This window comes from Prionailurus viverrinus, chromosome F1 (genome assembly GCF_022837055.1).
Source record: "Prionailurus viverrinus isolate Anna chromosome F1, UM_Priviv_1.0, whole genome shotgun sequence".
In the NCBI taxonomy this organism is placed as follows: Eukaryota; Metazoa; Chordata; class Mammalia; order Carnivora; family Felidae; genus Prionailurus; species Prionailurus viverrinus.
The window spans coordinates 24,434,127-24,443,398 of record NC_062577.1 but is presented as its reverse complement, the minus strand read 5'-3'; positions in this window follow the sequence as shown (position 1 = coordinate 24,443,398).

Sequence of the window (9,272 nt, the reverse complement as noted above, 5' to 3'; positions counted from 1 at the left end):
TCATTTTTAGGGTAAAGGAGCCTGTGCTCTGTGGTACCTGCTGAGGAACAGCTTCTGAGTCCTGCTGCTTCTTACACTTCACTCCTTCGAGAGCTGCTGGGGAGGGGTCAGGGACTTGCTGAGGAGGAAGGAGCTTCTGCTGGCAAATGGGAGCTGGTGTCAGCTGACAGATCCTCTCCACGCTGAAAGCGGCCTCTTGCCGGCTGTGGGGTCTCACTAGCTGGCAGACTGTGAGCAAACCACTCCAGCGACCTCATCTGTAAAACAAAGTGTGTGACTGGGGGTGGGGCTGTGTAGCACTCAGTTGTCAAACCTCTGACCCTCAGGGATCAGAAGGATGGGTAATGGGCACATAGGGCACTGGCCTTCTATGCCAGAAAAGCTCTGCTTTTATTTATTTCATTTAGGTGGTAGGATAATCGTTGATGTATTAACTAATCAATTAATTAATGCTTTGTTCTGGCTGTCATGAGAGGTTACAAAGAAGGAGATGAGTTTTATTTTCTCCCATCACCTTGAATTCTGGCCTCCTTGCCCTAGGGGTCTGCTTTTGAGATTCAGGACAAAAAAGTCATTCACAGGGAGAACTACTCTCCCCAACCTAAGTTTTGTTTGAAGAGGAGAGGAAAGGAAAGAGAGTATGGGGCTCAGAGTGGTTCTTCTTGGGAGAGAGGGGCTGGCAAGGGCCGGTGAGGGGTGGAGGACTGTGTCTTGCCTGTTGACATAATGCTAGTTGTGGGTGGTTGGCTGCTGTGTCTTCAGATGCCAGTTCTGTGTCCTCAAGAATAGCCTTGGGTGGGTCTCTGTGCTCAAGAATGTCTTGGTGAATAAGTCAAGAAGGATCTTGGAGATAGAAGAGGGTTGGGGAGAGTGATATTCTCTTTTCAAGGAGCAATGGTAGATGAGGGAACAAAGGGAAGTGTCTTCTACCCATTGACCCAAGGGATGGGATGGAAGAGAGGGTCTCCAATGACTGGCTATTATTGATCCTGGACTCCTTGGCTATTATGATGAGTAGAGACTTAGTGCCAGATTCAGTGTACCTTGGAAGAACATGGAATATGAATGGTATGGAGAGAATCCTAGGCTCCGTGCATTTGGCCTTGTAGATAAGAGTACTTTTGGAGAAAAGACTACCAAACATTTGCAATGCACTCTACTGAATGACCTCTGAGGTTCTTTCTGGAGCAGTCTATAATACTGTAGTTTTAAATGGTGACTTATGGGTGGTAAGTGTCTTAAACTGTAATCCTCTACATCCTACCCCACCTCTGCTCTGTATCAGGGGGCATACACATGGAAACTCTAGAGTTTCAGCCCTGGTGGGTGTGGGGGGGGGTGTCAAAAATCATCCTCTTAGAAATTTGGAGCCAAGTTTACAAAGCACAAATGAGACTTTGCAGAGCCTGATGCTTGGTTGGAGAACCTGGATCAGACCATGCTTGAACCAGCCAGATCTACTGATAACTAGAAATGCTCATTTGAATTCATGTGGCAGGTCTGCTGGGCCAGCTGAGCTCTCCAGTTTTCTCACCAAAGGCATAGCTCCTGCACATGAGATGAGCCACTAGCTTCCCCGGGGACTCAGCTGGTATTCATGTGAGGGATAGAGCCACAACATAAAAGCACAGATACGTTGGAGATGTTCCTGTGCTGGTAGCATGAGTAACGGTCCTCTGTGTTTCACTGGCCAGCAGGGCATGAGGACCTTCCCCAGGGCCTGCTCCACAGACTGGTCGGCTTCTTCTGTTCTCTGGAACTTAAATCCAAGTCAATCACTAGTTTGCTTGTGCTCAGGGGCAGATTTACATGGAATTTATGAGGCTGAGGCTCCAGGCCCTGGGAGGTACCAGGGGTTGAAGAATGTTCTAAGTGGAGAGAGTAATTTCTATACAAGCATTCTGGTAATTGCTTAAAGAGATCTTGGTAGCAAAGGTCTGGAAAAAATTTCAAGTAACTTGTTATTATTTATTCTTTTATTCAAAATAAGTGTGCTCTTTTGTACCTGATTTTATATTAGTTATTTTGTATTCTTTTTCCAGCAGAGGGAACAAAAATTGCTTCAGGTGTTGCAAAACCCAGATCTGGGACTGCTTACCTTAGTACACACGTGCCTGGGATGTTTCTGACAATCAGTGAGCAGACAGGAGTGTGTCTAGAACTCTTCCAAATACCCCTGTACTTTCTACTGTTGGTGTTTGGGTCCAACCCATCCCCCCCAGGAGTGCCTTCCCAATCCTGCCTGAGCCAGCCACTCCTGAAGCTCTTCTGTCCAGGTGTGGCCAGGTGTGGCCAGGTGTGGCCAGGTGTGACTTCTTCCACTTCCAACCAGTGGTGGACATTTCTTTAAAATCTAGTTAGTGAGTTCTCATGTACAACTTTATATTTTTTTCTGTTGTTTGTCTTGAATTGAAATTTGAGTACCAGATTGTTACTTAACTTTTTATGTCCTTTTGTCCTATTTCCCCAAATTAGAGCATAAGCTTCTTGAAGTGGGGGCTGCTTTCACAAAAAAGAACTTTGTGTTTCTGACAGAGCATGTCTCACACTGAACTTCTCAACACATAGCTATTGCTTTAGTTGAATAACGATGCCTACAATATTTTTGAAGTTTTAAAAATTTACTCTCTTATATCAATTAAAAAAAGGCAGAGCAGGTAGATATTTTCTCTGCTTTATGTAATTGAAAAACTCAGCTGAGATACAGTTCACGTAGGGACCAGAATTAGACTATTGTTCCAAGGTAAGACAATTATAAAGCATTTTAGATAGATGGTTCCATCTTATTTTTAAGTTCTAGCACAAACGTAGAAATTTCTAGCAAATCCCTCTCCAGCTGGTCCTGTTTATCAGAAAGCCTTCTCTTCTGCCAACCCTGAACCTCCTGTGCTCTGATTTAAAGTTTACTTGCATTTTTCCTTACATCACCAGAGAGATCTATTCAAAACACTGACAATGTCAGCCCCTTGCTTAAAATCCTCCAATGCATTAAAAGAAACATGGCATCTTCTGTGACTTCCCACCCTGAGTGAGCTGGCCCTGCCTGCCTCTCCAGCTCTTCCCACCCTCTTCTTCTTTTGCTCTGCTTTAGTCACATGGCTCTTCTTACACTTCCTAGCCTACCAAGTGCTTCCTGCCTCAGGGCCTTTGCTTGTGCGGCCCTTCTGCCTGCGATTCCTTCTGCTCCTTATCCTTTGGCTCCCTGCTTACTATCCCTTCCTAGAAAGGGCCTTTTTGATCACCCATCACAAAGAGGCCTTAGCTGTGCCAGACTTCATCACAGCACAGTGTTTATTTCCTGGACAGAATTTTTCACAGTCTGAAATAATTTTAACTATTGCTTGCTTTAGTGGTTTCTGTTTTGTCTTCTCCAGGGACCCTGTCTATTTTACTCACTGCTGCATTATCCTCAGTCCCATTTTTACTTGTCACATGGCAGGGGTTCAATATGTATTTATCAACTGGAGGAAAAAGTATTTAATTTTTTGGTCTTGGGGCAAAAGAAGAGGCTCAGGACCTACCTCTCAGAGTCTGGTTATAAGAGGTTCACCTGAGTCTGAGAGACCACCTGGTGACAGGTGCTCACTTTTGGATCAGGTCAGTGGCTCCTTTCTCACTGCTCTGGCCCCTGTCCAGACACTCACTCCAGGCATTCCCCTCTCCCTAGCTCTTCCAGCAGGCCTGAGAAGGCCAGTAGGGAGCTAGTGAGCACCAGATGCTGCTTGTATGGCTGGGAAAATACCATGTGGGAGGTCCCCTACTGCCCGTCACAGTCCCATCTCTTCCTGAGGCCCCAAGTGTGAGCATTTGACACTTAGCAAGGCCAACAGCATTGTCATCTCAAGGGAGGTGGGGATCATTCAGGGAGAGGAGTTCACATGAGATTTTAAAAGACACTGTTGTTTGAGGTGACAGAATGGCCCATTTTAGGGCCCAGGGTCTCACTTGGGAGTCAGTGGATAAAAGAATGATTTAGTGGCTAGAGAAAGGGAAATCAGCTTCTGAGGCTCTTTCCAGCTGCTCAGCCATAATACCGTCCAAGAGCTGACCTTTAATGTGGGCGTGTGCGGCCAACCTGCTGGGACAGACCAGAAGAATCAAGCCAAGAGACACTGATGGCAAATCTAAACTAGCTAAGGGTGGAGCAACCAGGGGCACAGCCTTGCAGGGAGGGCAGCCAGAGACCTGGGAGATTGAAAACAGCAATCAAATGTTTGAAGCGGGCCCAGTGAGTGTAGAGGGCTTTTGTGGAGGCTTGAAACAGAGGGCAGACTAGGCTGAGAGCTGTGGGGCAACAGGACCAGCAGTGTGTGGGAGAGGATGGAAACTGTCACTCCCAGCCCAGGGCAAGGGGACAGAGGTGCCTGGCCCACAGAGTGCTGGGCGCCATGAAACTGCAGACAATACTTAGTTGCACTCAGCAAAGCCCATTTCATATAAATGGCCTAAATTGGGCCTCTGAAGAGTATACCATCATCTCTACTTCCTAGATATGGAAACAGGTGCAAGAGAGGTTGGATGAGTTAGTCACCTGGGCCCCTGGTTAGTTAGTGGCAGAACCAGGATTGGAAGTCAGGTTTTCTTATGCTGGGGTCAAGCCACAGCGGTGTTTTGCGAGCTAGTGAGGTTGCACCACCCCTGGAGATGATGTCCACTCTTTCTTTTTGGATCCTCCTTCTCAAAATCAAATCCACCGTCCTCAGTCCCAGTTAAATCAGGTACTGAGAGCCTTCAAAGGCCCTGAGCCAGTGCAGATTCTGCTGCCTTACTCCACCAGCCCATGAGGACCAGGTGCTTCTCATCTGGGACTCAGTCCCCCAGGAGGCCTCCAGACCCTAGAATTTGGAGCAGAGCAAGATGACGACTCTGTAGTCAAGCGTTCTCTCCCAGGCTATACCATGAGGGGGTTGAAGAGCCTATATGTTTGTAGAAAACAGCTGATTCTACTGAAACCTACTTCATGTTCATTGGCCTGACTTGGATGGTGTTTCTTTGTGCCAGAGAGGCTGTGGTAGATCACATTAATGACCCCTATTCTTCCCTCTTTCTTTATTCATGCCCTTTGCCATGTGACTTTGTGGATGTTGTTTCCTTCTTTCTTGCATCTGGGACTAGTCATGTGACTTGTTTTGGCCAATAGAATATGGTAGAAGTGACTGTAGTTTCCAGCTTGAACCTCAAGATACCTTGTTTTTGCTTGTCCTCTTGTTCTCTCCCTGGAAGGAACATGGCTGGGCTGGCCTGCTGGTTGATGACAGGAAAAGAATGAGGGACATTTGGAGCAGAGCTGCCCCCTAAGCAGCATGGAGAGCCCCCGACAGATCCACAGATGCCTGGGGAGGCAGCCTACACCAGCCACTCCACAGAGCCGTGTAGGCTATAATTATTGAATTTTGTATGCCACTGGGACTTTGTGGCTGGTAAGAAGCAGTCTGCTGGTGGTAGCTCACAGATAGAGGGACACTTTAAGGGTTAGTAAAGTACCAGAACTCTGACAAGCTAACTCAGTATATTATATAGAAAGAGAAAAAAAAAAAAGTAAGAAAGTTGATTGACCAAAGCTTAGCTCAGGAAGGGACCTAGGGATCCTGAGTCCCACTCTTCACCTTGCCTGTAAAGAATTGGAGTCCTGGAGATGTGAAAGTGACTCGTTCCAGGCCACACATGTGTGTGTTGAGAAAAGAAGTCCAGTTTCCCCATCCAGTCTGCCTCCTTGTACAGTTCAGATGGGCACACTGAGCTGGTGGCAGTCCCAGCATGTGGGTGAAAGTCAAGGGTGGGATGTGCTTCATAACCACACTCTTAAACTCTGAACCCTGAAGCCTCTTGGACTTGGGGATCTGAGACTAAGTAAATAGCCTTAAAGCAGGAAGCCAATACCAGAGTGCCTACTTCCCCTTTCAGTAATGGTCTTCTGGCTCCAAATGGCAGCCAGTTGCAACTTTCAGCTGCTAATCCCCAGTGGTCACTTTTGAGCTGTACAAGGCCAAGTGGGTCCTGTTCCCAGAAAACTGTGATGTGGCCTCAGGACTGTTCAGGCAGTTGGATTACACTCTAGGCTCTGACATTGCCCTGCCCTTGGGCCTGAGAAATGCTCCTTTGAATACTGGGCATAGTATAGAATCATTGGCAGGTGTCTTCCTGTGTTGACAACTGCATCTTTTGCACATCTGTTCTCTCAGAGGTGAGATTGGAGTGGGGCAGTTACAGGTTGTATATACTCAGAGATCTGTGAAACGTTCTTTTCCTGAATAGAACATGATGTGTTTAACAATCGTGCTTTTCTAATTTTTTTAATGTTTATTTTTGAGAGAGCGAGAGAGACAGAGTGTGAGCAGGGGAAGGGGCAGAGAGAGGGAGACACAGAATCTGAAGCAGACTCCAGGCTCTGAGCTGTCAGCAGAGAGCCTGACATGGGACTTGAACTCACAAACCACGAGGTCATGACCTGAGCTGAAGTTGGCGCTAACCAATGCCCCAACAATTGTGCTTTTCAATAATTCCTCTATTCCAGGGTTTTCTGTTGGCCCTGTCTCCTTTTTGTTCCCTTCTTACTGGAAGAACATGAATTAGATCTCTGTTGGGAGGAGGGGAAGGTAGGGGGTTCTAGGCAGCCAGATTGGAAAAGACTGGAAAAGGACAAACACTACTGAGCCCTTCTGCTTGGCTCCCTCCTGTCCTAATATCAGCCTAGATGCTATCCAGGCTTCAGAATTCCTGGGATTCCTGGGTCTGTTGACCAGTAAGGACCAAGAGGCTGAGCTTGGGCTGCTGAAAGGAGACCTGGGGCCCCCTCCTGGTGCCCCAAGACATTTTGTGCTGCAGTTCTCCAATCTGGTTGCACATTAGAATCATTTTGGGGTTCTAAACGACCCAGTCTCAGCCACCTCAGGCAATAGGATCAGAATCTTGGGGGGGGGGGGTGGTGGTGAGAGCTTAAGCAAGGTATTTTTTTAGTATAATTTATTTAAATCATGTTTTAAAAAAATATTTATTTTGAGAGAGCAAGAGAGAGAAAGCATGTACTTGCATGCCTTTAAGCACAAGCAGGAGAGGCAGAGAGAGAATCTGAAGCAGGCTCCATGCTGTCAGTGCAGAGCCTGACACAGGGCTTACTCCCACAAACTGTGAGATCATGACCTGAGCCAAAATCCAGAATTGGATGCTTAATGGACTGAGCCACCTGGACGCCCCTATTTAAATCATGTTTATACAATTTTATTTTTAAATAATAGCTGTGGTTAGCAATGGGCTTACAGAATTCATGAAAAATTAACAATCACCTCTCCCAAACCTGCATAACATGCCATCTTATATTCCAATGAGCCCCAAATTTCTATTTCCAACCAAGAACTCTATCTCAGTCCCAGGCTTATGTAGCTAACCTCCTACTTCTCCATTTCTATGACTCACAGACATCTCAAACTTAACATATCCAAAACCAAAATCTGTATCTTTTCCCCTGATGCTGCTTTCCTTTGGGGCTCCCTATATCACCATACAGATGTCGAGCCAGAACCTTGGGTCATCCTTGTCATTTTTGCTTCCTCAGTGATACCTCTGCCCATTGCCCCCGTTGCATCTGTCACCAAGTGTGAATCCGTTCTACCTCCAAATATATCTTGAATCCATCTACTTCTCTCCGTCTCCTGTAACACCTCCCTGTCCCAAACTACTAGCATCTCTCCCTGGAACTATCACAGCAGCCTCTGACATAGTCTTCCTGATTCTGGTCTTTCTTTCATCTAGCCATGTTCCATGAAAAGCCACAGTAAGCTTTTTAAAATATAAGGAGTACCCTCTGTTTAAATCCCCTTAGGCTTTTCCTAGTGCTCTTAGAATAAAATGCTTACTCTTCACCGTGGCCTATAAACAAAGCCCAGTGAGGTCTGCCATGACCTTTGCTATTGGACTCAAGCCACACTTGTGCAACATAGCCCTTTTAATTCTCTTCCAATCAAGCTCACTCCTTTAGAGCTTTCACATGTACTCTTTTCTTCTGTGTGGAGCTCTTGTGTCTCTCCTTTTTAATTAAAGCATAACTGACATACAATATTATATTAGTTTCAGGTGTATTAATATATTGATTTGACATTTATATACATTGCAAAATGATCTCCGTAATAAGGCAAGTAAACGTCTGTCATCTTACAATGTTAATGCAATATTATTGAGTATATTCCCTATGCTGGACATCGTGTCCCATGGTTTGTTTATTTAATAACTGGAAGTTTGTACTTCTTGATCCCCTCCACCCATTTTGCACTCCCCCCCCCCCCCAACCCCTTCTGCTTTGACAACCTACAATCTCTTCATTGTATCTATGAATCTGGGTTTTGTTTGTTTATTTTGTTTTGCAAATACCACATGTAAGTGAAATCACATGGTATTTGTTTTTCTCTGACTTATTTCACTTAGCATAATACCATCTAGATCCATGTTGTTGCAAATGGCAAGATCTCATTATTTTTTAATGCCTGAGTAATATTCCATTGTGTATATATACCACATCTTTATCCATTCCTCTATGGATGGACACTTAGCTTGCTTCCATATCTTGGCTACTTGTAAATAATGTTGCAATAAACACAGGGGTACATATATCTTTTTGATTATTGTTTTCATTTTCTTCAGATAGATACCCAGTAGTAGAATTGCTGGATCATATGATAGTTCTGTTTGTATTTTTTTGAGGAAACTCTATACTGTTTTCCAGAGTGGCTGTACTAATTTTCATTCCCACCAACAGTGCACAAGGGTTCCCCTTTCTTCACGCTCTTGCCAACACTTGTTATTTCTTGTGTTTTGGATTTTAACCATTCTAAGGTATAAGGTGATATCTCATTGTGGCTTGATTTGCATTTCCCTGACTGAATGATGTTGAACATCTTTTCATATTCCTGTTGGCCATCTATCTTCTTTGGAGAAATGTCAATTCAGATTTTCTGCCCATTTTGAATTGGCTTTTACTATTGTTTTATTGAGTTGTATGAGTTCTTTATATATTTTGGATATTAACCCCTTATTAGATATATGATTTATAAATATCTTCTCCCATTCAGTAGGTTGCCTTTTTGTTTTGTTGATGGCTTCCTTTGCTGTGCAGAAACTTAGTTTGATATAATTTGAGCAAGGCATTTTTATAAAAGTCCTCAGTTCTCATATGCAGCCAGAGTTGGATCCACTGCTTCCAGAGATGAATCTGTAAGAGCCACCTGTAGGTACTTTCACCAAATGCTGTTTGGAGGAATACATTGATGAAGTTCTGTGGG